We start from the raw sequence: 13,090 nt of genomic DNA, 5'->3' as shown, positions 1-13,090 counted from the left end.
CACCAGCACTGAAGAGAAGTTTTCTGACTTCCACTGGGACAATAGGTAAGATGTCTCATACCTTCAACCTAAGTCCCTTGGACTCAGATGATTACATTAGGTGCCCAAGATGCTGAACATGGAATTATAATATTTGGTGTTCCTGCTAGAATTTTGGGTTGGGTTGTTGTTTCTTTCAATGCCCTGCTTATTTTTTTCCATTTTGGAACGGATATGTTTACTTTATGCAACTGTATGTAGGAAATATGAAATGTTTTAAAATAAGAGGCTACAGTTAAGAGATTTCCTTGAGTTTCATTTGAAAATGGACTTTGGATGTTTAAACTGTTGTAATTGATAAAGACTATACAAACCTTTGAACCTGGATTGCATCTTGCATTATGGCATGAATATAAGATGTAGGAGACAAGAGGCAGAAGACTATGATTTAATTTAGTGATATGTTTTGGTGTGTACTTAACAAAGGGAGGATCATGATAGTTAATATCAACTATCGACTTTACCGAATCTTGAATCAAGTGAGAAACTAACCTCTGGATATGTCTGAAGGGATTATCTTGTTTAGGTTAATGGAGGTGGAAACACCTGATCATCACTTCCTGCTATGGAATCTTGGGATGACTACAAAAGACAAATGAGCTGAGCATATGTAGAGATCATTTTGCTTCCTGACTGTGGATGCAATGTGGCCCAGCTCCCTCAGGCTCCTTCAGGCTCCAAGCCTCAGGCTCTCCATCACTTCCCCATCATCATGGAGTGTAACTTGGTGCTGTGAACCAAAATAAACCTTTCTCCCCGAGGTTGATTTTGTCAGCGTATTTTATCACAGTAACAGGAAATGTAGCCAAGGCAGAAAGTTAATTGAATTTTTGTTTCAGCTTAGCTAACTATAAAATAAGGAAAAGTATGTTGCTTATGTCAAAGGAGTCCTAGGTTGGTGAGTTTTTAAAATGTGGTTAAATTTATCACTTTAAATGTATTTGGCTAATTAATTTCTAGGCAAATAGTGTACATTGTTAATTATATTCACATGGTGGTATAGCAGCTCTCTGGAATGTTTTATCTTTGCATGCCTAAAACTCTATGCTTACCACATAGCAACCCTTGCTTTCTTCTTCTGAAAACTATCATTCTATTTCCTTCTTTTATGAATTTAACAATTTTAGGTACCTCACATGAGTAGTAAAATAATCTGCATTTGCCCTTTCATGATTGGATTTATTTCACTTAGCACAGGATCTTTAAGGTTTCTACATGTTACAGCACATGTCATAAACTTCCAATAAGCCTTCTCTCTATTTTGTTCTTTTTTTGAGGAACACTCACACACATACACATTCACACACACACTCACACACACATTCACTCACTTGCACACATGTACATGCATCCTTCCCCCTCCCCACCACATGCAGACACACTATAGTATCTCATAATTTCTTAGACATTCTTCACTGTTTATCCCCTTTTTTCAGTCTTTCTTATTTTTCATCCCCTTAGAAGATGACTGTAAAGCTTCAGTACAATCTAGTTTGCTCTTAAAGTTGCTTACTGGCTTTTTCAAACCAGTTATGGTTTTCTTCAGTTCCAAAAAACCCTGTATTTGGTTCATGGAATTCTTTCTTTCTATTTTTTAAGTCTCATTGACTCGTTCACTGTTTTCCTACAGGAGTACCTATAAAGATCACTCTGAAATCGTTTTTCAGAAAACTTGCATCTTTTCACTTATTTACGACAGACTTCTAGAAAGCCATTTATTTTATTTCTCTAGTATGTGTTTTCCTGTATCTTTGTGTGCCTATGGCTGTATGCTTAGATGAACACATTATAAAAGAGCACACTTTTCCTCAAGTCTTCACCTACTTCACACAGCGATGTAGCTTTACCATTATCCAGCTCTCAGATTGTTTCTGGGGATGTAGTATATTGTGAATATAATGCTAATTCCCCATTTTCAATCTCTCTCTCTCTCTCTCTCTCTCTCTCTCTCTCTCTCTCTCTCTCTCTCTCCTTCCCTCTCCCCCTCCATCTCTTTCTTGCTCCCTTTCTCTCCCTCAAAACTTTGTTTTTTGCTCTTTCTATTGTTTCTGAAAAATACTGAACACTACTCTGAGTTCTGATGTGACACCCAACTCCTTTGTTCTCAGCATATCCTTGACAACTAGAATGTGACTTGATGTCAGATCAAACAGAGACTGGAAGTCTCTGGAGAAGGAGGGACATTGCATTTGCAGTTTTTTCCTATGCAGAGAGTAGCTCCCCAGGCTCACTGGTTTGTCTCTGCTGCTTTTCAGTCCCATAGGATATCTCAAGACCTCAGAGCCTTATGACTTTTGTTCTCAGTAGTTTTCAGGTAAACATTATATGCCAGATCCTGTTAGCAGCCTAAATTGGGTGAGAAATAAACTAGTAATTTTATGAGACCCCTGAAGAACTGAGAATATTGGAGAGCTGACCCAACTCATTCTCTTCCCACTGAGAATACAGAAGTTGGGGAGTTTCTTTCTTTCTTTCTTTTTTTTTCCTTCTTAACCTCACAAGGAAGTAAGGAGAAATGGTGAGCATGTGTCAATTTGTTCTTTTTGGGTGACATCTTGTCAGAGTTAACATCCAGATACAAGAGACACTAGTTTTTTTTGTAGTTTACCCAGGATATAATGCTAGATCTATGCCCCAGACTTCTTTTCTTCCCTGGTAAGCTACTTGTAGTTATGAATTATTTCCTGGGTCTACTCACTGAGGCATGCAGAGTCTCTGGGATTCTCTGCTCATGCAGGATTCAAGAGTTGTTCATCTATTCATCTGGACTTGCCACAAAGGAATTGTTTCAAATAATGTTGATTTGGTGTCTGTCTGTGACATAGAGGGTCTTCTTACTGTCCAGCCCGTAGCTGTTGATCACTTTTATCCCAGGGGAGCTATCAACACAGCCAATCATATTTTAAGGTAGGACAATCATGTAGAAATAGTAAAAGGCTGGGCACCCCTCATGGGGCTTCTTTTATTTCCTCATTACTGATACTATCTCTCAAGGGTGAGCATCAACGTGGGGAAAACTTGTAAAATGCCTTCCTTTTAGTAAGCATTCCATAATTAATAGTTTCTTCTGTTCCCCTGCTGTAAGGAGGCAGACATTCTTTTTACCCCAGAGTCTCTATTTCTTATTTCTCTTTAAAGATTGAGAGAATAACACAGAGAGTGTTAAATAATACAAGTCCTAGTATATTGAATTCAGCGTCAGAGAAGAAAGAGGACTAAAAATAAACCATGTTTGTTTCACCTGAGTCACTAATGTACTGCTGGTGTGATAATTTTCCTCTTTGAGATAGGCATGAGGAGTGATAGAGTCTCATAGCAGCTTCTGAACAGCACAGTCTACGTCTGTGGTCTGCAGCTCCCTAATCCAGAAAGAAGCAGACTAATATATCTCATACAACCAATCTTATTGAGCCATTACCTCTTCACAAACAATAATAGAGGCAGTTATTATTGAACCTAGTTAAATGCCATTGATGTTCTGGGACAATTTGTGAGCAAGTGTGCCTGCCCATGCAGGTCCGTAGGGAAGCCCTTGGCTGATGTTGAGATACTTTCCTTAATCACTCTCTATCTAATTTTTTTAAATTATTGTAGTTTTAAGTGTGTGTGTGTGCACGCGCGTGCGCACACACACACACACACACACACACACACACACACATCCACAGAGGTCAGATGCACTGGCTGGCCTGTAGTTGGAGAAGCAGATGGTTGTGAGCCACCTGACATGGGTACTGGAAACTTAACTTGGGTCCTCTGTCAGGATCTTAATTCTAGTCATTTCTCCAGGCCTTGCCACTGAAGTTTTGAGATAGACCTGGAGTCATTTCAACAAGAAGAGCTAACCAGCAAGAGCATACCATCTTCTGGACTCTGCCCTACAACATGTCAGCTACAGACATTTTACTACATGGGGATTGACATGGATGTTGGGTATCTGAACTCTAGTCCTTATGATTGTTCAGACAGTACTTTACCCATTGATGTATCTGCCCCAGTCCTTACTAGGAATGTTATAATAAAACAAGCCCTAGTAAGCTTTAGACTCATGTTAAGAGAGGGTTTTTGAGTGAGGGCATAGAATGTATATATATTCATACTCTTATATGGCCGTGTTATGTATCACTGTAGCAATTTCTAAAATAATGTCTGAGTGAAGGTGCTATATCTGATCTAGAACATTTTTGAGAGTCAAAGGGCACGAGAAATAATCATGCCAGGATAACAGTTAGCCTACCTCAGAACTCTGTCATCTGCACTACGATAACAAAGAAATATCACATGCAGTAATTGTACACATTGATGGTTTTTACTCTGGCACATCCACGCATACATCCATTCGGGGTAGGAGGAAAGGCCAATTCCTGTTTGATGATCCATCTCTTGTTCTGCCTGAAGCTGTCTCCAGTGTGGTTCCCTGTGCTCGTTCTGAAGGGAAATGAAATTTAGGATAAAATTTGAGACCTGATTCATGTAACTTTGGTCAAAAAGAGTTGTTTGTGAACTTTGGGGCCTGGGGCTGAGAGCACCATGAAACAGGCCCAGGCACGCCCAGGCAAGCCCATTGTTAGAACATCCTTGAGACTGTCTGGCCATAAAGATAACATGGGAGTGCAGGAACGAGCCAGGGCTATCATGGCTGAGCCAGTGGCCATCTAGCCCAGTGCCTCCCCTTGGCCCATTGTCCTTGTGACAGCTTAGAGTAATTTGTTAACCAGGTGTTCCACTGATTCAGATAAGCCAAGACCCTCAAGACTGCTGACATCCTGACTTGCACGTACTATTCTGCTCAAGTGTAATCATTCTGCTGATGTTTAAATGAGCCAATTGTGTACAACTGCACCAGTTCCTCCTAGCCTGCCCCCTCCGACCCTTTCCCTATAAAAAAACCCCTAGCTTTCGGGCCTCGTGGTCGATCCCTCTGTCTCCTTCATGAGATACGTATTGGCCTGGAGCTCCGCTATTAAACTACCTCGTGTTTTTACAGCAAGATGGTCTATTCGTGGGTTTTGGTGCCACCTTCTCGAGACTGAAGTGGGGAGGGCTCCCCACGGAGGTCTTTCAGTTCTCTATGTTTCTGAATGTTTATATATCTCCCGCAAAGACTGACTGATAAAGAACGGGATAAAATGGCTCTTGTTATTGGACATGAGTTTAATAAAAGACTGCAACAATTTTATGGAGTTAAAAGCTTAAGATACTTATTTTTTTCCTGAAGAGAAACGAATGTTGCAAGGAGAATGTAATTTATTTTCAGTTGTAATGATAAAGCTTATATGCCCACTCCAGTGAAGTCTGCTTGACAGGCCAGAAGGCCTGGAGGCACTCACGAGGCAGAGTTTCAAGGAAACTATGCCTTCTGGAACCTTGGCATTCCCACAGCCCATATACTCAAACCCTGTCCCCAAGTTAGTCTGGTGTATGGATCCATGTGCTCTCTTTCAGTATTGTTTTATTATAAGTGCCTTTAAAGATTGATTTTTGACATATAGCTAAGCCTCCACCAGTGTTCCTATGGTTCCTAGAAAATCCTTGAAGCTGACAGTTAGCTTGGAATTCAGTAAGAATATTACCTATTCAGTAACATTCAAATTCACTTCTAGTAGAGACAGTGAAAATAATCAGGCATTACAAAGAACAGAGCTAGAAAAGCTCAGGGCTAGTCTGCATAGTAATTACTTAGGACAATAGCTGAGTCACACCCAAACACAGGAATACACAGTGGCCTAGGAAATAGGTGGGTTTGGTGCAGGTTTCTTCACTAAGCCCAGAGGAATAGCATAATCAGGTATTTACTAAAGAACCCCTGGTGGTGGGCTTAACAATAGACTAGCATTGCATCAGAGCATGCACCTGGCTCCAGTATTACGCTGATCTTTTTAATCAAGTGGTAACTGCAGCCTGGTCCCTGCCATCTTTTCATGTATGCATTCTTTTTGTTTTGTGTCACTGTAACTTGGTGAATGTATTCACCTGGCTTTCCTTGTTTTTCTTCTGTATAAAAAATCTGGTGTTTCTTTGGACATACATTCAGATCCAACACACTCTCTCCTGTCTGTGTCTGTTTGTCACCCTCGCTGACTCCTTTGCCCACCTGCAACCAGAAACCCATTCCATGCAGATAGGAGACCCAAAAGTTGTTAGTCTGTGGCACTTATAGCTATAATTATGCCTGTATGTCTATTTTTTTTTTATCATCTGCTCATTTGATTGGCCTCTTCTACATCCAGCTAGTTAGAGATTTCTGTGTGAAGCCTGACCAGTCGGGAAAACCTTCCTCTGTTGGGAGTTTAAAGAGAAATTCAACTCTGATAGCAAGGTTCAGAAGAACCACATTGGAAATGTTCTCTAGTTATCGCCCTGCCCCCACCCACCCCATGGTGATGATGGCACATAATTGCCTTTCAAACATTGTTCCAGAATTTTCCCCAAAGCCCCAAAGAGGTTTCTATTTTTAAGATGATAACTTCTGAAACATTTTGCATAGTTAAGGCCCCATGAGTAAAGCATAGTTTGTGAAAGTTGTTGTTACTTTCCTTAAGTCAGAAATTATTCTCAATTTCCAACATTTGCAAGCCTGCTGTATTATTGCAGTTACTTGAGGCTGCTCCTTTTCAGGATAGTTTACATTCCGTTTTTAAATTTTTTGCAAAGCAGACTCTCAAGCTGTTGCCACCCTACAGGATCCATGCTAAATCCTGACCTTCCCTTTCTACTCTCTTATCATTTCCCTACATTATATAAGTGTCTTGAAATGGAAGCACTGGTCCCAGAAGGGTTGAGGTCTTGAGCACTTTTCTATTTGGTAGACCAAGGAATCTGGTTATGGAATGCACTGGCGCACTGACCACTCCCTGGGGCTTAGGATGATGTTACTTCAAATTTCCTGCATTCTTTCCTTTGCAGCTGAGTATATGTTTGTGTGTGGATGTCCCAAACCTTGACTACAGCTAGAGGCAAATGCAAAGAACTTATCTCTCTGTAGAAAGGAAGTCTGGTTAAGACCATCTGTCTGGTTTTCCAAATACATATTTTATTCTCCTTTCTTATTGAAATTTTTATTTCCTAACAGATCACCTCTCATAAAATCCATATATGAAACTAACTACAGCAAAGGGATTAAATAGAACTCATCTTCTGGAGAAGCCTGTTAAAAAAAGAAGAAGAATCTTAATTAGAGACCTTTGCCTGACTCCTAAATCCTTGGTTAATGTGAATCTGCTTTCCTTTATTTTGAGTGTGAATGCCTGGATTCAGTTAGGATGAGGGAATTAGCATCCATGGACTTTGTGGGCACACAAAGCTCTTTGAGACCCAGAGAATCTGGATGACACAGTGGGGAAGGGCCCTGACTCTGAGTTGTCATTTTGAGTATGAATTCCTAGACTCACCCCGCTGGGCTTCTGGGATGTTGCCCACATTTTAGTTTTCTCATCTATGCAATTAAGGACAATGAAAACGTAATTCACACGGTTTGTTGTGAAGTTAAACGAAATAAAGGCATAGAGCCCAGTATCTGGCACTAAAAAGTGATAAATAGAAGGCATGTTTCCCATTTATAAAGCGACAAGGACAGATGTGAGGAGTGACCTTGCCACATGGCTTGGCTCATTTCATTCTGCAGCATCTCCTCTCCCAGAGCTCCGGACAGCCAATGCTCACATTGCAATTCAAATGGAATCTCTTGAAAGTTTGAGGATCATTAAGTGGCCAGTCTGTATTTGTGTGGTTTTTTTTTTTTTCTAACACTTACTGTTTTTCAGCTCTTGTGGATGTGGTTATAGGACCATTATTAAATAAATGTGCCTCCAACAACAGCTGCAACAAGACCACAGACACAGATACATAAATAGACAGAACACTGATGCTTATTAGCAAAGAGCTTGCGTATTTCTTCCCAGGAAAAAAAAAATCTCATACAACTTTGATTTATTACAATGCATCTAACATAATTTTGTTCTATTTTATATGAATAATAACTTGCACAGAATGTGGCCTGTCAGGTATTGTGCTAAATGCTTTGTGAGGACTGGGTCTTCTGTTCCTTATTATATCGCCTGATCAGTGAGGGAGAAAAATGGAATTAAAAAGGGTTCATGATACTCAGCCAGAAAGTGGCAGGGCTGGCATCTGGAAACTTGGCTTTAGACTGTTCACACTCATAATGAGGTTACTGTACCCCTCTACCTACACGTAGCAATTTATGCAGAATACCTGTTTTCAGTTGATAGTATAAATTTTTGGTTGTTGTGAATAAAGATTGACGCCTATGTAATTTTTCTTAATAAAAACCTTTAATAAAAACCTTGGAAAGTCTTACATAGGCTTCACTGGACACAGACACTCCACACTCTATTTCACTACAGTATTTCACTGAAGGAGGGGGGGTCAACTTTGTGTTGACCCATAGGACTTTACAGAAAACACTCATGTAGAAGTCTCCTGACTGGATGCCATATTTCCTCTTACAGATCAGGTTGTACGGCTTTGCTGTAGTAAATTGTAGCCATTAGTATCATCCTATACCCCAAATCAGGAATCCCAGGAAGCTGTGCATGGTAGGGGCAGAGAAATGATCCCAAAGCAAGCCAATTAAGCACCTTTTGAAGGGAAGTGTGCTTTAAAAATCACTGCAGAAGGGATAGCTTTGAGGAGCTTCTTCTGGTATTAGTTGACATGGACCAGCAGGTTGTTCTTCAGGGTCAAGCTCTTTGGGTACAAGAGGATTACACAACAAGAAGATAGGAAAGTTTAGGATCAGGAAATCGTTCACAAGCTGTCTTATGTCAAATAAGCTCATTAAGAGCTACAGCATATTATATACTCTCTGCAAGTTAAAAATGTGACAGAGTCAGCAGAAGCTGACTACAGTAGAACAGAGTTATATGGATGCTAATCAAGCAATGTTGCACAAATGAAGCACAGGATATCTCATGTGGGTCATAGAACTGTTGCTCAGTGGCCTTGAGACTGATGACTACAGCCATCTGAGATGGGAAAACCAAGTTTCCAGGATCCAAAACTGCAGTTTCTCCAAGGCCCTGGTCCTAGGCCATTACTGGCTTTGCCAAGTATGTTTCTGGATTTAGACAAGGAATTACATTTCTTCACCATATTTTGTGGCCTCGTGGAAGCCTTGGATTAGCCTGGCTTCCAACAATTGGATAGTAAAACTCAAGATGGGTCCTAATATTCCTTCTTCACTCACTCATCATGTGAGTCACACATGTATATATGGAACACAACACACTCTAACAATGGTTCCACAATATTCTAATGTGTTCAGTTTTGTCACTGTATTAATCCTACTGATCCATGAGCACAAGGGGTCTTTCTAGTTTTTGTTAACTTCTTGAGGATAGTTAAAACAATCCTGAATAATTAAAGAACTTTTGGAGGTATCACCATTCTAGATTTCAAACTATACTACACAGTGATAGTATAAAAACAGCATGTGATTGCATTTGATTGGCACAAAACCAGACATGTTGATCAATGGAATCAAATTAAAGACCCAGACATACATTCACATACCTATGGACACATGATTTTTGATAAGCCAGAAATATACACTGGAAAAAAGATGGCATCTTCAACAAATGGTATTAGCCAAACTGGTCAGTTGAATGTAGAAGAATCCAAATAGATCCATATTTAAAATGATTAATGACTTCAACATAAAACTAGATAAACTGAACCTGATAGAAGACAAGGTGGATAATATTAACAATAAATGGAACCTCATGAACTAAAAAGGCTTCAGGGGCAAAGGGCACCATCAATTGGACAAAGAGGCAGCCTACAGAATTGGAAACAATTTTTTTAAAACCAGCTTCATATCCAATTCTAACATGTTAGTTTTTATCATGTCCTGTCCTTCATATCATTATCCCTTAGAAATGTTTGTTTTCTATTGAGAAATAAAAATGAAGGGATCAAGATGGGAGGGGAGGTGGAAAGAAACTGGGAGGAGTAAAAGAAGGGAAACTCTAATTAGGATATATTGTGTGAGAAAATAAACCTATTTTTCAATAAAAGAAAAAGAAGAGTTAGGCAACGTTCCTTCTGTTTTACTCTTTGTCGACCAATTTAAAGAATATTGGTATTAATTTTTTAAAAATCTGGTAGAATTCTACCCAGAATCCATCTGGTTCTGGATTCTTTTTCTTTTTCCTTTTTCCTTTTTCTTTCTTTTTGGTTGATTGACTTTTAATTACTGCTTTAATTTTACTAGGAGTTAATAGGTCTGTTTAAATTTCTTATATGATCTTGATTTAACTTTAGTAGGTGGTATATATTGAGAAAGTTATCCATTTCTTCTATATTTTCTGATTTGGTAAAGTACATGTTTCTAAAGTATGCCCTTATAATATTTCAGATCTCTTCTGTGCCTGTTGTTATGTTCCCCCTTTTATCTCTGATTTTGTTAATTTGAATATCCTCTCTCCACCTTTCACTGAAATTGGCTAAGGATTTAACAGTCTTAGGGATTTTCTCAAAGGACAAAGTATTCATTTCATTGATTCTTATATTCTTATTTTTTGTTTGTTTGTTTCTGCTTTATTGATTTCAGCCATGAACTTGATTATTTCTTGGTTTCTACCCCTTTGGTGTATGGTTTCTTCCTTTCGATATAGAGCTGTTGTGTGCCATTCAGTTACTAGAATGAGACTTTTCCAATTTATTTGTTTTGTTTTGATATAGCCATTTAGTGCTATGAACTTTCCTTGTAGAATCACCTTCATTGTGTCCCGTATGTTCTGGTATGTTGTGTGTTCATTTAATTCTAAAAAGTTTTAAATTTGTTAATTTAATTCTGTCTTAATTTCTGTCTTTACACACTTGTCATCCAGTAGTGAGTTGTTCAGTTCCCAGTAGTTTGTAAGTTTCTAATGTTCTTGATATCCCGCTTTAATCCATGGTGATCTGATAGGAGTCACAGTGTTATTTCAATTTTTCTTGTATCTGTCAAGAAGCATTTTACATCCAAGTATGTGGTCAGTTTTGGAGAAAGTTTCACTAGCTACAGAGAAAGTTTATTTTTTTGTGTTTTGGTGAAATGTTCTATAAATATCTGCTTGTCCTCTTGCTTTATGAGATAATTTACCTCTGTTTACATTTTGTCTGATGACCTGTCTGCTGGCAAGACTGAGGTATTCACATCACCCACTATCACTATGTGGGTGTCATTAAAATTTTATTTTAATAAAACTACGTGAGTTTTACATCATGTACTCCATTCCTAGTCATCTCCTTGTCTCTTCATATCTGCCCTCTGCCCTTGGAACCTCCCTCTCCAAAAGAAAACAAAAAAATCTCCCCATAGAAGCTGCTCACACATCCAGTTGTTGCTCTGTGCCATAGAGATCCCCAGCGTTGGAGCTGCTGAACTGACCTCCTTCATGTGCTCATAGATGGGGTGGATGTTGGGGTGAGCCAACACAAAGCACTGGATCTGGACCTGTATGGAAGCTGAGTTGGTTACCCTACCAGCTCTTCTGTGCCAAGACCGGCTAGCTCTCCTGCTTTGCCTAGGTGAGGGGTGGGGCCAGATCTCCTGTGCTCATGCCCTTGTTTCTGACTCACCCATACTCCTTCCACCAGGACCAGCTCCACGGTGCAGATGAGGTAAAGGGCCACTCTTCCAAGTGCTGCAGCCAGTGAGGGGTGGGGCCAGCTCTCCCACACTCACCCTGTCAGGGTCAGTTCTCCTGTATCTATATCACCAGAGCTAGCTCTCCCGTGATGCCCAGATGAGGGGCAGAGAAAGTTTTCTTGCTTTAGAGGAGGGACAGGGACAACACAGCACGGTGCTTGGGCATCAACCCAAGCAGCCCAGACCAGGGACAGCCACATTGCCTTTGGTAGTAACATGGGCTTCAGACATTAACACAGACCCTGGCTGCAAATAGGACCTTGGACCCAGACATGGCCTTGGGCAGCCACATGGGCACAGATGTCACCATTGCCTCCTCAGGTGGCAGCACAGGACACTCAGATCAGTATGTTCTCCAGCAATAGCATGACCCACAGATATCTACATGGTCTCGGTGGCATCCTAGACAACTGACAGCTGCATTGCTTTTGGAGATCACTTGGGCCACAGACTCCAGCACATACCCTGTCTGTGGTAGGACCATGGACCCAGACATGAATGGCCCTTGGTGGCAGCATGGCCCCAGGTAGTTGTATAGGCTCTTCATATCCACTTGTTGCTCAGTTTTGCTTTCTCTTCCATCTTTCCACCACACGCTCCTTCTTTCCCTTCTCTCCATCATGTATTCATTTATCGTGGTTCTGTGTATTTGGGTATCTTTCTTCCCAGAGTCCCAGGACTGGCAGGGGGTAGGGCACCATATGCGATTTTAACTGTAGTAGTGTTTCTTTTAGGGACATGTGTGCCCTAGTGTTTGGTGTATAAATGTCTACAATTGTCATATTCCTTTAGCCTCAGCAAGGTGGGTAGGTGGGCAGATGGGCAGGTGAAGTAGCAGCTCTTTTCCTGTAGACCTCTTTGTATCTGGGCTCTACTGGAAGACATTGCTCAATCTAGGGGAAATTCCGTTTCCTGATGAATATTCAAGCAATTTCAATAAATAACAAACTACTTTCATTTTGTGGTATTTTATAGTGGGAACATCTTTGAGAACTATTTTAATAAATATTTCCAAAATCAACAGGCATAAGCCTAAAGAGAACAAATAATCCAAGAAGTTATGAAGAAATAGCATCTGGCTTTAAGTCCTTTGGTCCTGGGTGATGACTCAAAGAAGACACGCTTGCAGATACAAGCTATGCTCTTCCTTAGCATCCTTTCTAGGTGTCATGTGGCCAGCACAGAAGGTAACAACTATTCTGTTTGCCAAAGGACTAAAGTCTGTTAAACCATCTGGATTAGCTTTAAACTAAGGTCTCAAATGTAGAAGCTGGATATCCTTAGGGGGAAAAAAAAAGACAAAAAATTAACTCTAAGACATAATTAGCAGATTATAGGGATGTATGCTAGCTACCCAGTTGAGCAAACCGTTCCAAGTTGGAGCTAAATTAATGA

Source organism: Mus pahari, chromosome 15 (genome assembly GCF_900095145.1).
Source record: "Mus pahari chromosome 15, PAHARI_EIJ_v1.1, whole genome shotgun sequence".
In the NCBI taxonomy this organism is placed as follows: Eukaryota; Metazoa; Chordata; class Mammalia; order Rodentia; family Muridae; genus Mus; species Mus pahari.
The sequence above is the reverse complement of the archived record's forward strand: the minus strand, read 5'-3'. Positions refer to the sequence as shown.